Consider the following 19,520-nt stretch of genomic DNA (forward strand, 5'->3'; position numbering starts at 1 on the left):
AGACAACAAAGAGAGCAGAACATTGTAGGTTCCATGTGATGGACCCACATGACCCAGCCATTCTTTATTGCAGCAACAGCAAGTAGACTCTATGCAGCCTTCAGCAGGTCAGTCTGGGCCTCAGATGGGTTAGGATCCTAACCCATCTGTTTCTTCTCTGCATTCCTTATTGATTGATGTCTGAAGACAAAATTATTGTAAGACTGTGGAGAGGCCGTTTTTATATAGTCCAGGTTTTTCTATTGTCAGGCAGAACTTTTTGAGCACTGTACACAGTATAATCACAACTGTTGAGCAGCAGTTCCAAGTATCAGAAATTATGATTAGGTGGCGAGAACATCATGCAACAGCGGTGCAATAATTATGCATATTCCCAGTGAATTTTGGCCCAAGTTTTGCTGTGAGATTGTATGACATTCATGTGACATATGATTCACTGTAATTCCATGTAGGGATGCACTGATAAAGATACTCGTATTGGTCCAATACTGAGTGAATGTATTTGTACTTATAAGTGTTCACTTTACGACAGCTTGTTGTTCACCTCTCAGTTCAGCACATGTCAGCAATGTGAAGGTAGTTTTTTGTTTGTTTTTTTGTCTTATTTGATTTGGCTGCCCTTATTCACACAGCCTACCAGTTGGTGGCCGTAATTATTAGCTGACTACCAATAAACATCAGAGGAAGGAAAAGAAGTCATGTGGAGGAAGAGTGGACTGCAAATTATGCTCAGCAAAGCTGTCAGAAGGAACTAAATTTAGCACTGTTAACACAAGTACTTTCATAAAATATTTAAAAAGGACAACTCAGTTCTGAGTTCCATGAGTTAGGAGCAGCAGGAATTGACTAAAGTCTATCATTGAGCAGAAAAGGATCCTGAGAATATACAGATTTGAGCATGAGCTTCCCAGCAATCTTAGCACTCACTAATTGGTTGCTTTTAAAGAAGACCACTGTTATCCTAATTTCATTTGAGGAATAAACACAAAAAATAGTCCTCTGATTTTTCAAACACATTTTTAAAGTAACTGTAAGAAGTATAATGGTATTTACTAGTACTTTTATCGGTACTCACTATTTGCAAGAACTCAAACATATGGACTTGTAATTAGTTTGAAAAATGTATTGGTGCATCCCTAAGTCCAAGTAAAAATTTGTGTATTTTCTTCCAGTTTTGTGTCTCCAACTGGTCACCAACAGTTACAGCCCAGTGAAATACCAGCTAACACAGATCACAGGGTTTGTCTCTTTATATCTGCAAACAGATATCTTAATGTCACCAGTCTGTCACCATAAACATTTTTAAACAGTTATGGAACATTCTGCCTGTGTTTCTGATCTAAAAAAAACAAGCAAACAAACAAAAAAAAACAGCTAGAGATGAGAGATGAGCCTATGTTATTCCACTGCTAATTTGACTTGTTGTTCATGTTGACGTAGTATTTTTATTGTTTTGCTCTAAATTAAGCAGACTAAAAATAAAAGCAACTGGATTTTTAAACATTGCGCTCTTTTATTGTTGAACCTCTCCATGAGCCTGTCCCAAGTTCTTTATGAAAGTAGTTCTCTGCTCTATCCTGTAAAGAGCTGGTGCCAGCACTTCTGCAGTGAAACAGAAAAAATGCTGATGCAGTTAAGCACTGGCTTTGGTCTAACTCTGGAACCAGTTTGGTGAGGGAAAAAAGACCCAGTAGACCCAAATAGCTACTGGGTCTTTCCACACCATCTGATTTAACTCACCACTAGGTGGTGATCAGTTGACAGCTTTGATCTTCTCTTCATTCGAGTGTCCAAAACATATGGTCACAGCTACAAAGTCTGTCATCGACTTGCGGCCTAGGGTGTCCTGTCCTGTCGCCATCTACACTTATGGACACCCTTATGTTCTAACATTAAACTAAGGGTTTGCTGAGAACGCCTGGCAGTAAAACCTGGTAGACAGATGTTCAACTTACACCTCCAGCAGAGCTTCAACTGAATACCATCTGAGGCAGAGGTTCCACGCTGCTATTGTCAAGGAATAGCAGCTCAAGTGTGGAAGGGCTTCAGTGAAGCCTTGGATAGAGCCTCTCGATTAGCTTCAAAAAGATTCTGGCAAACCGTCAGTCAGCTGAGGCAGGGGAAGCAGCACTTTACCAGCACTGTGTTTAGTCAAGGTGGGGTGCTGTTGACCTCAACTACTGATATCATCAGGTGGTGGAAAAATTTAAGAATACTTTGAGGACCTTCTCAATTCTACCAACACATCTTCCATTAAGGAAGCTAAGTCTGGCACTTTGGGGTGGGTCCGTCCATAATCTGGGTTGAGGGTTTGATGAGATCGTCCCTGAGTTTCTCAGGCTATGGATGTTGGCCTGTCTTTGTTGACATGCCTTGGCAACATCCCGTGGACATTGGGGGCAGTTCCACTGGATTGGCAGACTGTGGTGGTGGTTCGCATTTTTATGAAGGGGGACCGAAGGTTGTGTTCCAATTACAAGGTAATCACACTCTTCAGCCACCCTAGTAAGGTCTATTCAGGTGTGCTGGAGAAGAGAGTTTGGTCAATAGTAGAACCTCAGATTCAGGAGGAACGAGTTCCATCTTAACTGTGGAGCACCGGACCAGATCTTTACCCTTTCTAGAGTTCTTGACGGGCATGGGAGGTTGCCCAACCAGTCTACATGTGTGTTATGCACTTAGAGAAGGTATTCATATTCAGTCATCCTGGTCCTCCTGTAGTCCACAATGACTTCCTTGGTCTTGCTGGTGTTCAGAACAAGGTTGTTATCCTAACACCATCTTGTCATGTGCTGGATCTCCTCTCTATAGTGAGTCTCATCATTGATCAATTTGAGAACCACTACCGTGGTGCCGTCTGCAAATTTCACGATTATGTTTGTGGAGTGGATGGCGGAGCAGTCGTGTTTAAACAGAATGAAGAAAACTGGGCTGAGCACACAGCACTGTGGTGTGCCTATGTTCAGGACCAATGACGATGATGTCAAGCTCCTGATTCTCAACACTAGAGGGTGAGGGGCTCCCTGATCCAGACAAACAGTGATGGAAATTAAATAAAGTTTTGTGGTCTGATGAGACCAAATTAAAGCTTTTTGGCAATCAGACAAGACACTATATTTGGCAGAAACCAATAATGCACATTACCACAAACTCACCATTCCACCTTAGTAAGATGGCCCTCCTGGCAATTAATGATGAAAATGAGAGCACTCTTTGTTTGACACGTGGCAAGTCCAGGCTCGGGGAAACTCCAAAGATGGCGGAGAAGGGGTTTGGTCTGATTTCACACTGCAATATCTCAGATATAGTATGACAAACTGATTTCCAGAAGTTAGCTAGAGAAGGGCAATACCAGAACATGTGGATTAGCGTAGCAGGTGCACTCTTACATCTGTCACATGTTGGGTCCACGTTTGGGTAAATGCGTGCCCGTTTAGCTTTAGAGAGATGTACCTGGTGGACAACTTTAAATTGCAAAAGTATGTGTCGAGCGCACATTGAGGACGAATTAACCTGATCTAGAATAGAATCCCACGTCTCGTCAGAGATGGGGGATTGAAGATCTTGTTCCCAAACTGTCTTAATGGCAGTCAAAGATGGACAGTGTAATTTGAAGATGAGATTATAAAGTTTAGATAGCACACCTTTTGAAGTAGGATTGACTGACAAAAACACATCAAGAGGATTATCTGGAGGCTTACAAAGGAATTGTGATGTCAAACTTTGCACATAATGCCTGACTTGTAGAAATTTGAAAAAATTTGTGGATGCAATTGCAAATTTTTTTGTTAGCTCAGAGAAGCTGAGAAAGTATCCACCCGAATATAAATCCACAAAACACTTCGCCCCTTTTTCATGCCAGATTCGAAATCCAGCCAATGGAGCAAACTGATGATTACCTGCAATCCAGCTTAGAAGTGAAAACACCTGGAGACCAAGTGCTCTCCTAAACTGAGACCAGATTTTAAGAGACTGTCTAACCACCGGGCCTCCAAAGGGAGCTGAGCAAGTTAGAGGAAGGGGACAACCAAAAAGTGCAGGCAAGGAAGTTCCAGTTCCTCCAGCATGAGCCTCCAAAGACACCCAGACGGGAGGTGATGGCTCCAGATGAAAATGCCGCCAGTAAAGCAGTCCTCAAATGTTAGCTGCCCAGTAATAGTTTTGAAAATTGGGCAAGGCCATTCCACCCAACTCTCTGGGCCTTTGAAGAAAGTCTTTTCTAAGTCTGAAGGGGTGTTTACCTTTCCAAATAAATAAAAGTATTAATGAGTCCAGAGCCATAAAGAATGATTTAGGAATCATAACAGGGAGGCCCTGAAAAAGATAGAAATATTTAGGAAGCAGCATCATTTTCACTGAGTTTCACAGAATTGAGTTATTTCTGCCTATAAGAGATAATAACAATGGGGACCATTTAGATAAAAGTTGTTTTGACTGATCAAGTAGAGGAAGAAAATTAGTTTTAAATAGATTTTGAAATGTCATAGTGACACATATGTCAAGGTATTTAAATTGCTCAGTCACTTTCCTGATTGAAAAACTGCCATAATTAAGTTTTATTGCCTCATTGTTGATCAAAAACAATTCGCCTTTATCTAAATTTATTTTAAACCTAGAGAATTGATTGGCCATGCAATTGATTGGCCAAAATTTTACCGGTTTTCTCACAATGCTCAGAAAAGTCACTTTTAGTCCCCATCAGACAGCCCACAACCTGACGGGTAGAATTTATATTAAATTCAGTCTGTAGCTTCAGTCGTTCCTATATAATGAAGGCGATGGTGATTGTACATATTGTCTATCTATGTTTAATATTTGAACCGAAAGATCTTTTTGTTTCTGCAATAAAGATTTTCTTTTAAAAGCTGCATATAAAATTATTTCTCCCCTCAGAAAAGCCTTCATAGCTTCCCAAATTGTTTTGCAGGACATACCCGGCGTTCTGTTCTCACTCAAAAAAAATTTTATTTTGGAGGAAGTTCATTTCACAAATTTCTCATCTGTAAGCAATAACAGATCAAGTCTCCAGTGCTTTCTCACCAGTTCACTGTCCAATAAGGCCATTTCAATAACTAGAGGGGCATGATCAGAGATTGTAATACTTTCATAGCTACAAGATCTGAGATTTGGAAGTAATAGGTCGTCAATGAAAAAGTAGTCTATGCGGGTGTATGCGTGATATACATTAGAAAAAAAAGAATAATCCCCACCGCTTGGGTACAAAAAACGCCATGGGTCAGTAACACTAAAATCCTGAAGAAAAGACCAAACATATATGGCAGGTTTATTTGGGTTGGCAGGTTTAGAGGATGAAGGGTCTAGTGATGCATTCATAACACAATTAAAATCTCCTCCCAAAATTAAAGAATAAGAGTTCAGATCTGGAAGTTGGGAGAAAAAAAATCTGGAAAAACTGGACATCATCAAAATTGGGTGCATAGACATTTGCAAGTGTCACCAGTTTATTACCAAGTTTACCTGATACAATAATAAATCGTCTGTTTTTATCTGCGAGGATTGTAGAGGCCACAAAAGGGATATTTTGATTAATTAGAATAGCAGCACCCCTCGCTTTTGCGCTGAAATTAGAGTGAAAGAACTGCCCAGACCAGCATTTTCTCAGCCACCAGTGATCCTGATCTCTTAGATGAGTTTCTAGGATCTATGGTCGTGGAACAGTGGAAGATTACCCCAGACCTGAGCCTCCCCAAACATGAAAGGACCTTTTTACGTTTTACTGGATGGTTTAGCCCCTTCACATTTCAACAAGTGAAAGAGTGTGTGAGAAGAATGCAGTAGGCTGTGGACCCTCTACGGACTCTGGTATGCCCACAACTCGTATGTTTTGGCGTCTGCTACTTCCCTCCAGGTCAGACAGCTTTAGCTTTAACTTTAGCGGCCTGTTTTCTTCGCATAGCTCTGAACTTGCAGCTTTAAGCTGCTCCAAGCATTGGCTAACCTCATTAGCGTTGGACTCGAGATCGGCAATGCACTGACTGTGCCCTGAGACAGCCGATTGAATTGTGTCCAACTTGTTGTCCAGGGTCGCCAGTGACAACTTGAAGTCAGCTGCAAGACTTTCTCAAAACTTCTCAAGCAAATCCGAGATCTGCGCCACGCTCAGTGCTCCACTAGCCCCGTTAGCTGCGTTAGCTCCTGCGGAGGAAGTTTCCGTTGTCTGATCTTTTCTGCTGCCTTTGGTGGATTTCAACATAGTTTACCAAGTCTTAGTGCCTCCCCAAGTTCAAGTTTGTTGATTAAAGGCAGGTATGTGTTGTGAGACGGGGTATTAACAATTTAAAAACAAAATGTTAGTGGGAGCGCTCTACTTGCTGTCTACTCCATCGCCTGCCAATTGTAAGTCTCCGCCGCAGGTGTTTTAATGTTTAATTACCATATGTAAGAGAATATGCACAATGGGGATTGTCAGGAAAGAGATGGCTGTTTGGGAACACATCCCTTTTATTTACATTTTGAAAAACAAGTTACCGGTACATATTTGCATAACTTTTTAGGAATATGTACAAGTACCGGTAATTAAAAGTACGAAACATGTACTGTGTTGATTAAACGAGTCATAAATGTACTGTATAACAATAATCTACAGCACACTAGAAAAATATAATCGGCCTACCTTTTGGGCTAGTAAAGTAAGTAAGTAAAAATTTATTTGTATAGCACATTTCAGCGGCAAGGCATTCAAAGTGCTTTACATCATAAAAACATTGGTAGAATCATTACAATCATCAAAAACATCATTACAATCATCAAAAACATCACACAGTAGATCATCAGAACATTAGAATCATCACACAAAATCATAAAAATCATTGAGCAGATAAATTTGATAATCATAAGCAGATGGTCAATATGTATTAAGATATTTTGTTCAGAGCAGCTTTTCACCTGAGTTTGTTTGCGGACTACTAATCAAAGGCAGCTCTAAACAGGTGAGTTTTCAGCCTTGATTTAAAGGAATTTAGTGTTTCGGCTGTTTTGCAGTTTTTCTAGTTTGTTCTAGATTGATGGTGCATAGAAACTGAAAGCTGCTTCTCCATGTTTGGTTCTGGTTCTGGGGATACAAAGTAGACCAGAACCAGAGGACCTGGGTGTTCTGGAGGGTTGATATGACGATTTTCAAATTGTGTGTTCTGTTCTGGTCTGTGTTAATGTTAACTGTAAAATTAACACTATAATTACATTGTTGTATCTTGTGTATAAAGGGGGACAGCATTTCCTGATGTGTATGTGGGGGAAGGGAGAAGAGAGACGAAAGGAGTTAGGTATACAGACAGGGTCTGTATACCTAACTTGGTGTGACTTGACCTTTAATATTGTTAACGGTTTGCAAAGCACATCAATATAAAAAATTGTAGCTGCAGTAGAAAATGAACTAATTTTGATCATTATATGGTTTGATGGTTTGAAGTTGTCTCTTAATAAAAATAAAATTATGTTGTTAGGGACATTTTTGATATAACTTAAGCTAAATGAAGCTGAAGCTAAAAGAGTATATTGGCCTTGTGGTCCTACCTGGCATGGGTTCAGAGTCTTTCCAGTGGGTGATCCTATCCACTTCAAGCTCAGTTCGTAGGACCTACTCAACCAAGGTTCCAAGCAAGCCGAGTCAAGCCGAATATTTGAGGTCAGCAGGTTACAGGCCATTGATTGGTCAGAAAGTGACATCAAGAACGTCTTGTTCTCAAAAAACTCATTCTCAAGAATCCAACCCAGAAATCTAAAAAAAAACAAACCTCCAAATGTGCTTGAAGTATGTCAGTAGGAGTACTTAAATAGATTCAACTTAACTGTATGCATAAGTTATTTTTGGGCTACAGCAAACACAGTTTACATTTCTAAACTAACTCTTTTTTTTGGCTGTTCCCTTTTTAGGGGTCACCGCAGTGAGTTGTCCTCTTCTATCTTACTCTGTTATCTGCATCTGGCATATGTGGTTCTCTTTCTTGGAAGGAAACCATACTAGTAAAAACCATGCTGCTGCTCAAAAATAGTCACCTGTTGTCTAAGTCTAGCTTCCACAACTCTCTCACAGATCTTCCTTGTGTCGCTCATCAACTTAATTACCCTGAAGTTGCTACAACTCTGTACATCACCCTTGTTTTTAATAACTGATACCAGCACTCTTCTCCTTCATTCATTTAGGCATTTTCTCACTCTCAAAAATGCTATTGAATAATCTGGTCAAATGTTTCACTGCCATCTCTCCTAGACATTTCCATACCTCCACTGGTATGTCATCACATCCAACTGCCTTCCCTTTCTTCATCTTCTTCAAAACTTTCTGGACTTCATCCTCACTAATCTTTCTAATTTCCTGGTCCACAGTTTCTATGACCTCAACTCTTGTTACTTTTTCATTCTGCACCTCAAAATACTCCTTCCATCTTCCTATCACACTCTTCTTGCTTTTTAGAACATTACCATTTCTATCTTTAACAAGCCTAACCTGCAGCACATCCTTTCTAGTCTGATCCCTCTGTCTTGTCAGTCCATACAAATCCTTCTGTCCCTCCTTGGTGTCCTGCTTCATGTACAACTCATCATACATCTTCTGTTTTGCGTTGGCCACCTTCCTTCTTGCTGTATGTTGCATCTCCCTATATTCCTGACTAGTCTTTTCAGCCCTCTTGCTGTCCCATTTCTTCCTGGCTAACCCCTTCCTCTGGATAACTTCATGCACTTCACTATTCCACCAGCAGGTTTCTTCATCATCTGTTCTCCTTCCAGATGACGCACCAACTACCTTCCTACCTCTCTCTAGTCGCTGTGGGTGTAGTAGCCCAGTCACCTGGAAGCTCTTTCTTACCACACAGAGCCTTTCCTAACTCCTAAAATATTGTTCCTTCCTCAACTTCCACCATTTGGTCTTCTTCTGTACCTTTACTCTCTTCCTCTTTTTCACTACACACCAACATCGGATGCTGTCTAGTCATGCTTTTCCCCTGCCACAATCTCCCTCAGATTACCTCTTCTACACAGAATGTAGTCTACCTGCGTACTCCAGCCTCCACTCTTACAGGTCACCCAGTATTCTTCCCTTATAGTGAAATAGGTGTTGACTATAGCCATTTCCATCCTCTTGGTAAAATCCACCACCATGTCTTTCCTGGTTCCTTTCCTTGACACTAAACCTGTCCGTCACTTCCTAATCTCTTCTGTTTCCTTCACCAACAGGTATATTTAGATCTGCTCCAATCACCAATATTCTATCACTTCTTTGAGATCCTTCCAGAATTTCTCTTTCCCCCTACTTCACATCTAACCTGTGGAGCAGAACCACTGACAACATTGAACATCAAACCTTCTTCTTCTGCCTTCTGACACACCACCCTATCTCACTCTCTTTTCTCCTTGACTACATTCCTTGCTAACTCCTCCTTCAGGACCACTCCTACTCTATTTCTCTTCCTATCCCCACCATGGTAAAACAGTTTAAAACCTGCCCCAATGCTGCAAGCCTTGCTGCCCTTCTACTTGGTCTCTAGCACCCACAACACATCTACCTTCCTTCTCTGCATCATGTCTGCCAGCTCTCTACCTTTGTCTGTCATTGTTACTACATTTAGAGTTGCTACCCTTAGTCCTACACTCTTTCCTTTCTTTTCCCTCTGTCTCCTGGCACATTTTCGTCCTTGTGGACTTCGACTAACAGTAGTACCAGGGCTCTCAAGTTTTGATCTGAGCTTGGAGTGAGATTTTGAGCTGCTGGAAGTCTTAGATGACATCATCACCTAATTTGCATATTTGACGATGTTGATCAGACTGTAGAACAGAGGAATATCAACATTGGCAAGACATAAAATGAGTAAAAAACATTCAAAATATGTTTAGAACTACAAATTAACTTTATGAAATAATTTAATAACTTTAATGCTTTGCCTGAACCCACACAACATAAATGAGTTTTGTTAGAATATCAAATTGAACCAAAAGACAGTTTCGTGTCGGGAATTGCCAGCTCTACATTCAACCCCCCTCTTGTATCTGGGGTTGGAAACACAGGGATTTATATTAGTGCTAGAGAGTCAGTAAGAAAACAATACATGAAAATTATATCCCACTTTGTAATCCAGGACGGGATCAGCAGCAGCTTTGCAGAGAAATATTTAATTTGCAAAGTGGACATGCAGGGGTGCAACTACCTACTTTCTGAGGGGTATGCAGACACATTACAGCCCCTCCCCCCCCTTTTTTTCTTTTTTTACATGTTTACTTGTATAAATCTTATTTAGTTATAAAAAACAATAGTTGATCTTGGGTATGCTTCATCAGAACATTTTTGTGGGTCATTCGCAACCATGAACTGCCTCAATGAGTCCCCCACTTCCTGTGATGAAGGCTATCCTTGCCCCAGCCTTCTCCTTTGTTCCTCTTCATCATCATCACCTCTGTGTTCTACATTGTCCTCTGTGGTGATTGACTTGTCATCTGCCTGCACTAATTTTCCAAAAATGACTAGCTGAATTATTCCTACCTGATGTAATCATTGGTCTCCTCTACAGCAGCTGATCACCGACCTCATGTCTGTCTCCTTTATTCCTTCTCTGTGTTCTTCTCTAAGTCACATGTTCAAACAAGTATTATTTAATAGCTTTAAATATATTGCACATCTTGCTATTTTACTTTTTAAAAATAAACAATATTTCAGAATTAATCACTTAGTATTAAGTGACTGTTTCTACACTTCCAGCTCATATTGGACCGACCTGTCTCCTTCCTGTCTGTCCTGATTCTTTCTCTCTGTCCTCTCATCTGAATGACAGGAACTTTGTGTTCAGGAGGCCTAAAAAATACAGCAGTCAAACCACATATAAAAACATGAAATCTTAATTTTAAATGATATCCTTGTTGGATATCAGTTACTGATTGGACACTTCATCTGATCAGACTTATCAGATTAATCACAGCAGCTCTGTAGAGTTATATCCCAGAGGAGACGTTTAAACTCCCAACTTCTGTAATTTATCTGCTTTATGATTCACCATCAAGTTCAACAAATGATTACTGTCTGAACAACAAACAAGTTCCTTTATTTTTCATGTCATGCTGTGTTCTATTGTAAATACTGATCAGTAAACAGTTGTAACTTGTCATTTTACTAGTAACTAGTAGCTTTCAAAACCTTTTTTTCATCTTTATCCTTCTGCCTCTCCATCTTTAGCTCTTTGTCATCAGATGATAACACAATTCAAATGAAAACAATCGCGTCCCAGCGTGTGCTTGAGGGTGCGCAGGAGCGGGATTGTTAGTGTGTTTGTCGGGGAGGCGGGGGACAGGAGGAAGGGGAAGGAGCGGAGGGGCGCCTGATCAGTGGCGTGTTTCTGTTATCGATCTTATCATTTACACATGCACAGACAGCTGGTAAATACAGAAAATGCAGACTAGACTTTTTCCCATCATCACTTTGACGCCCCCTCTAACACACTCCTATGCACCACATATACTGCATACCCCATATCTTTGCGCCACTGTGTACACAGAGTGGAGCGGGTCTCCTCTCTGCTGTTAGAATGACAGCTGTCAGTGCTTGGGGAAGTGGGCGGGGCTTATGGCACGCTGCAGAATGATTGGTGCTTTCTCACGTTTAGCCGCCAAATTCTCCAATAACACAGAAAAAAGTCACTAGATTTGTCTCTAGTCGCTTTAAAAAATTGGCTAGTGGGATATGAAAACTCACTAAATTTAGTGACAAAGTCGCTGGAGCAGCTACTATTGTGCTCCAGCCAGTGCAGAAAACATTGCGTTGCACATTAGTTCCTCTTTAAAAAAAATGGATGAACTCACATATTTAGTTTTGGCAAAAGGGTTTGCACCAGATACCCTTTCTGACAACTCTCACCATTTACACAGGCTTGGGAGAGGCATGAGATACACTGGCTTGTGCTCCCTAGTGGCTGTTTTTGTAAACTAGCTCTTGTAAATCTAATAAAGTGAAGCATAGCTACATACAAAAACAAAGTATTTTCACATCCCATCACTGACTTTTAGTTGCAAGTCTTATTCCCACAATACAGTCTATTTTTTATATTTGCTTTGTTTAACCACTTTGTTCATTGTCTAGGGAAGAGGAAAAGGAGCCACACTGAACCGGAGCTAACAACCTTGTTTGCAGAGATGCAGGTGGCAGATGATCTGAACTGGGCCCAGTTGCTTCTCAGCAATGTGCATGAGGAAAGAGTATGAAGCTGTCTTGCAAAAGGGGGAGATGTCACAGAATGATTTCTTCAATCAAGCATTCCTGGGTGTGCTAGGTGAGCTTGTGCAGCCGATGAGTCGTCGGTGCATGTGACACCCACCCCTTCTCATCTCATCTTTTTATATCAGGAATGTAACAATTGTATATAGCTTTTACTTTCTACAGTTTGGATTTTGCATTTAGTAAGTAGTTAAGTAGGCCGACTTTTGTTTTCCGTCTGCCTTGAAAGTCTTGCCGATACTGTTCAATGGCGAATCCAAACAGTCAAATTCCAGGTTCATTCCGCCTGTTCCGAGCGAGCAACTTTCTCCAAGATTTATCCCATTTCATTCCTGAGTCCCGGAACCGCATTTAGCCTGCAATCATGTAAAAGGATTGCACCCAACTTGCGATTCTGCTCCCGTAACATCACAGTCTGAGTGTAGATCGCCGAACCCATCAAACGAATTTGACGATATGTCAGGTAACTGCCTAATCCAAACAGCAGAAATCCTGTTTTCAAAAACCCAAATATGGAAACACTGAACGACTGGTCTAGGTGTATTTTCTGTTGGAAGAAAGACAAAAAAACACATGTTAATGATAGAAATAATTACAGTAGAGCAAATAAAGACAAATTTTCTCGACGGGAAGACATAAACTGACAATAATGTTTTTTAGTATCTGCTTCAAAATCCTGTCAGTTTATGTGATTGAATCATGATTTTCTCTTTAGTCTGTTAAGACACTGGTGAGAAAAGAGTCAGTGTGAACCAAACATTTATCAGTGGCAGTTTGGTGCAATGGTGGCTTACTTTTAAATGTAACCAAAATTAGGTATTTTCCTTACCCCCGAATTCATCACACAACAATTGTATACATATATTTCAATTCAGTTTAATTCAGTTTATTTATATAATGCCAAGTCACAAAAGTTGTCTAAGGGCACTGCACAAAAACATTCACATACATTATGAAAAGACAATTAGTAAAAAGTATCTAGCTAAGGAAGCCAGCAGATTACATTGAATCTTCACTTTGTCGCAATCTCCCATCCTGAACAAGCACATTTTATGTGTTGTTGTGAAAGAAATCAATTTCCAGGCACTGTTAGATGAAAACACTCAAACAGGTTTATTTATGCATGGTGCACGACATACAGAGAGCCTTAAAGACAATAAAGAATTAACATCAGAGTCCCAGGCCACACGGGAAGCTCTGAACCAAAGCTCTACCTCCAGAGTCCACACAGGAGCTTATATCTAAGATATTATAATGTTGGTAGGCGAGGAGAAGACGGGACGCAAGGTCAGTCTAGTTTCAGTGAAGAGTAACAGGGTCATTTGGTGAAAACTCATAGGCTGTGGAATTCAGACAGAACATAGTCATGTCTTGAAATCCATGTATACCATAGTCAAGTCTTAGAATTCAGACATTACACAGTCAGGTGTTATTTTATAAAAACCTTGCCACCACAGTGGTGAGGAAAAAGTCCCTTTTAACAGGAAGAAACCTCCAGCAGAACCAGTCTCAGGATGAGCAGCCATCCACTTCAACCAGCTGGGGTTTGACAGGACAGTAAAGAGACACAGGCAAACACTGAACGACTGGTCTAGGTGTCGTTTCTGTTGGAAGAAAGACAAAAAAACACATGTTAATTATAGAAATGATTACAGTATAGCAAATAAAGACAAATTTTCTCGACGGGAAGACTGGGCAAGGGAGAGCCCGCCTGCCCAGATGCGACATCATTTGCTGGATACACAATGGATTCCTGGCAGAAGTGGAAGAATGTGTGTCTATCGATTTTTGTCAGTGGAGGACATGGAGGATCTTTACATATTTGGGTTTTTGAAAACAGGATTTCTGCTGTTTGGATTAGGCAGTTACCTGACATATCGTCAAATTCGTTTGATGGGTTCGGCGATCTACACTCAGACTGTGATGTTACGGGAGCAGAATCGCAAGTTGGGTGCAATCCTTTTACATGATTGCAGGCTAAATGCGGTTCCGGGACTCAGGAATGAAATGGGATCAATCTTGGAGAAAGTTGCTCGCTCGGAACAGGCGGAATGAACCTGGAATTTGGCTGTTTGGATTCGCCATTGAGAAGTATCAGCAAGACTTTCAAGGCAGACGGAAAACAAAAGTCGGCCTGACCCAAAACAATTATTGTTATGTGAAACTGGCTCCCTTACGCTGACCTTGGCCAGCTATCTTCAATTTCTCCCTGGATTTTATGTAAACAAGAAGCTCTGCTCCCTCCCTTGCCTAAGGACATCTGTGGATCTGCTCTGGGCTGGCTGATAAACATTCCATCATATTATCAAAGACAATGGCCTCTGTGACGTGATTCATGGACTTATCTGCAAACACACACACACCGCATCATCTTCTACCGTCTCTACAAACACACACACTTTCCACCGTCTCTGCCTCGTCTCTGTCACCCCACTCGCACTCCCTCCCTCCCCTCCTTCACTATCTTAGTTTAGTTATCTTAGCATTTTTCATGTTGGCTGTTAGCGGGCCTTTGGTACTATTAGTTAGCCATCTTGGTACCTTTAGTTTAGCATTATCATGTTTCAGTTTATCTTAGCTTATTTAGCCTTCCTGTACATTTAGTTGAGTTTATCTTATTTATTTTAGATATTGTTAGATTGTTGGATTCCTGATTGTTGTTTAGTTCAGTTTTAACTTTATGATGATTTCATTCAGATCGTCTTAGCTACTATTCAAAAAAAAAAAAAAATGCAAAAGACACAACACAACACAACAACAAAAGCCAAAACACAATGACAAAAGCCACAATGGAAATTATTCTAAAATGGAAGCCAGTTGTTGTATAATTATTATTTTTTTGTTTTATTAAACAGTTTACAATACAAAAAAGGTACCAATTCTTTGCAATAGAGAATTACAAAAGGCGAAGCCAGTTGGTGACATTCACTCTTTTGCTGGAGCGCATCCTGCATCACTGCCGATTCATTTGGGACACACGCACTCACTCTTCTTGGATGGGTCGCTCTGTCTAAAAGTCAACAGGAGGAAATGCAGAGTGAGCAGCTATGACCGCATTTTGTGCAGCCTACGGTTGTAATAACTGGCGCACTATTGAAAGTAGATTGAGATTAATTGTGAGATTACCTTTCACAAGTAAGATTGAAAAATAATTTTGGTTGTTTGACCATTTTTAACATTATGTCATTGGAGACGTTATTTGGCAAACAACAAAATGCTAACAGGATGAACTGGTCCTCCTCTCTCATTAGCTCGTTTTTTTTTTCTTCACATTTTGAAGGTTTCCCAGTAACACAGATTTAAGGAGGCAATGGGAAGCTGCAGTAAGAAGGGAGGGTTTTGTTGCTACAGAGTCGTCTCAGCCCTGTAGTGAACATTTCAAACCAGAGGACTTTAACAGGACCGGCTTAGAGATGCTGTGACCCCATCTGTCTTCAACTTCCCATCTCATCTCCAAAGAGGAGGCTTTTTTACTGTACACGTTAACAGAAATATCTATGATTCATGTGTAAAACTAAAGTTAATACCATCCATCCATCCATCCATTGTCTTCCGCTTATCCGGGGTCGGGTCACGGGTTAATGTCACATTTTGCTAAACCTGTTTTTACCTGTTAGTTTTTTCTGCATGTTTAGGAATTAATGATGTATTGTGTATTACAATACACTGTAGGTTACTAAAACCTTTTCAAGCTGTTTTTAATTAAATAGTTTTTAAGTATTATGTGTCTTATATTTTAGCCTGTAGCAACAAAGAACACAGAAACCTGAAGGAAAGATGCAGAGAGCTTCCAGTGTCAGGAGTCGAACCCAGACTCATCTTTCTTTTAAAAGAAAAGTAATTTATTAAAGTAAAAAATAAACAAAAACAAAAGGCTGACGTGGCAGCAAAGAAAAACAAATACAAACTTCAATATCCAAAATGGCAAGGCAAAGCATGGAAAATGAAGAGCATGACCACAACAAAGAGAACGGAATGACCAAGTGGAGAATGGAGAGGAAGAGACCGGTTTTAAAGGCTAAGGGGAGATGAAGATTGGTTGCAGCTGTGGACATGACAAGGAGCAGGTGAGGTTGGCGTGGCAGGCGTGACCGGAAAATTACTGGGGAGGTGAATAGTGACAAGACATGAACAAAAACCCACAAACCAAAACACAAAAACCCCAAACAAAGAACCAAAAACGCCTACATTCATGACAACCAGTGGATCTTTATTAACATCTCCCTGAAAGTGAAGCTCAGCTCTCCAGCCCCAGTTAAAGCAGGGCAGTGTGAGACCCTAGAATGATGCAGAGTTTTTAAATGTTACTTTTCCAGGCCTTTTAAATAAAACTGTGCATGTGTGTGTGCAAAAATATAAAGAAATTATTGTTGTGGTGTATACTGAAAGCTCAGGATTGTGTGTTTGTGTGTGTGTTGGAGAAAGTGAAATAAATTCAAAAGAAACTATCACTTCCAGTTATGGCGTCTCAGAAGGTGCATGTGCGTATGGTTTGCTGCTAAATCCTTAAAATCAATCCATCATTCAGACCAATACTCACAAATTCGCCTGTTTTGTTAATGCAAAAACATTTACTGGTCATCATGCCACCGAAAAATGCCAAGCCTGGCCAACAATTGGTTAAAACCACTCCACAAGAGAGTGCGGCCAATGTCGATGCGGCTAATGCTAACAGGTCAGAGCTGGTTACCTCGTAAGAAGCACAGAAGGCGCCGAGCAACTGGGATTTTCTCAAAGCAATGAGCTTGCTGAAAGAAGATATACAAAAAATCTACCAACATGCTGAAAGCAATTCAGGAAATCAAAGGGGATATACAATCACTCTCTGAAAGAATTGGGGAGACAAAGCTGCAAATTTTGCAAGCAAAGATGATGTTACTTCCCTTCAAAGCAAAGTTAAATCACTGGAAAAAACAGTGGAGGTGCTTTGTGACAGAGTTGCAGAGAAAGAGGGCAGAAGCAGGCGCTCCAACCTAAGACTGGTCGGGCTACCTGAGAAATCTGTGGGATCGGAACTGTGTGGTTTTTTAGAGACGTAGCTCTGAGAAACACTAGGTGAAGGCTTCACCTTGTCCCGCTTTGTTGAGAGAGCTCACAGAATCTGGCCCCTTGGCTTTAAATCTACATCTCCCAGGGTGGTTATAATGACGTTTCTGAGCTATCAGAACCGGGAAACAACCCTGAGAGCCGCCAGAAAAATGAAGGTGGTACACTATAAGAACCAGTGGGTCACCTTTTTCCTTGACGTCTCGTCCAAGACTGGCAAGCTGCAGTGGCTCTTTAGAGTGAGCCCAACTTCATGTCCTTAAAATCTGGTATGGCATTCTGCATCCAGCCCATTTGATCATCACACACAATGACAAACACCAGATTTTCAAGTCAGCGGAGGAGACTGAAAAAAATATCTTCGAAAAAAGCCCGCAGGCTGAGGACAACTCCAAGACAGTTTTATATTCATCGCTTCCTTCTCTTCATTTTTACATGGCACTACCATGGAGCAAGAACTTTTACAGGAACAGGTAAAGGTGGACAATATAGTAAGTTGAATTTTTGTTGCCAAATCATTTGCTGGCATGAATCCTAAAAGTAACTGAGTTTTTCAAAACGGTTTTAATGTACAGTACATGAAAGCATAAAACAGTGCTGTTACTATTTCTTCATTATACCTTAGTATATTTAGCAAATCTAGCATTAACTCTTGATATTTTGGTCAAAGCTATTTTTTTTATTATTCTTGCCAGCCAACCTATGTATGGCCTCTGTTATGTGTGCAGACTTTCACATTACCCACTTAGTAGATGCAACGTTTCATATATGCAAGTTCAATATTCAGAACAGGTTAACACCACATTTCGTTTGGGGAAAGAAGAATAAGAAGGGATCAATTTCTTGTATTTGTTTGTATCTCCAATTACACAATTTATGTCTGATTATCCTGTTATGAATATATCTAGTTGAAATGTTAGAGATTTGAACAAAAAGCTTAAAGAAGTGCTGGGCAGAATTAAACAGATGAAGACTACAGTATGTGTTTCACAAAAGACACATTTGGTGGGAAAGGATGTGAATAAAATTAGGTCTAGGTGGCCTGGTCAGATATTCGCCTCTAGTTTTACAACTCATGCTAGGGGGGTCATAATACTGATTCACAAATCAATTCCATTTGTACTAAAAGATAAATATCTTGAGCCATCAGGGAGATTTATCATCCTCAGTGGCACAATAATCTCTACAATGGTCAACTTAGTATGTTTATATGCCACCAGTGGGGATGATCCTGCTTTTTTACCAGGATTTCTTTAAGCTATGTCAGCTTATAATGGTCAGTTAATATTTCTGGGAGATTTCAATCATGTTTTAAATCCTGTAATAGACCGTTCAAATAGTTTTGACACATCCAACCAATAGGCCAGGAAAACTATTGAGAAATATATGAAAGATCTTAATTTAGTGGAGATTTGGAGACAACTTTATCGAATAAGACTGAGTACACATGCTTTTCAAGCACCTATAAAACATGCTCGCAAACAGATTTTTTTCTGGTCTCCTTCGGTCTAATATCTATTTTCCAAAGCTATTCTACTCTCTGATCATGCCCCAATTATCTTATAAATAAAATTTCCAATTACTGCTGGAAAAAAAAATCAATAATCCAAAAAGGTGAACTGAAATCAGCATATTTTCCTATTCAGTTACTCTAAATGATCTCTTCATTTGTCAATAGTAATTACTGTCTAATTAACTTATAAATAAAATAATTTAAGGTTATTTATTCATAGTTAGACACTGTAGACATGTTTCAGTCACTTTGTTTTGTTCACGTTTACAAACTTGTTTTCTCCTCTTGCAGTCAGCAGACTGCAGAAGGGCATTTGTTGACAGAACTGATCACTGAGCTACCACATGCATATCCTTTCACAAGCCAAACAATTAGTTTAATAACAGCCACCTGTGGGCAGTCTAAACAGTTACAAATGCAGAAAATGAGCCTACAATGTTAAAAAAATATATACCACTGCATATGTCTCCATTGTCTTTAATTTTGTGGGTTTGGTTTATGTCTGGTCTGTCTGCTTCAAACTGGTAACTGATTATTCATGTTCTAATTTTAGAATGAATCTTTAAACATAAAATCTCCACTGTTGGACACAGCAGGTTTTGCTGCAACTACTCCAACATTAAATAAGATCACGTGAGATGTAACATTTGTAGCGGTCGTATCATTGAGCTAAAACCAGCAGAATTTGTCCTTAAGGCAGAATACTTTACACCCCGACTCTTTTGAGCTGCCCTGCAGTCCCAA

General features: G+C 40.1%; 1 protein-coding gene across 3 annotated transcripts in view; it reads left to right on the forward strand.

The window, feature by feature from the left end:
* znf609a (zinc finger protein 609a) overlaps positions 1 to 19,520 on the forward strand; it is a 112,447-nt gene that overhangs the window by 71,601 nt on the left and 21,326 nt on the right. For 2 of the 3 annotated variants that reach the window (XR_005234315.1, XR_005234319.1), the window contains exon 10: positions 12,083 to 12,272. The gene's annotated coding sequence lies outside the window, so the exon portion shown is untranslated. Of the gene's footprint in view, positions 1 to 12,082; positions 12,460 to 19,520 lie in introns of those variants that run through there. The other variant, XM_037980827.1, reaches the window with a different exon arrangement.

The sequence above is a fragment of the Kryptolebias marmoratus genome, linkage group LG17 (genome assembly GCF_001649575.2).
Source record: "Kryptolebias marmoratus isolate JLee-2015 linkage group LG17, ASM164957v2, whole genome shotgun sequence".
Taxonomy (NCBI): domain Eukaryota; kingdom Metazoa; phylum Chordata; class Actinopteri; order Cyprinodontiformes; family Rivulidae; genus Kryptolebias; species Kryptolebias marmoratus.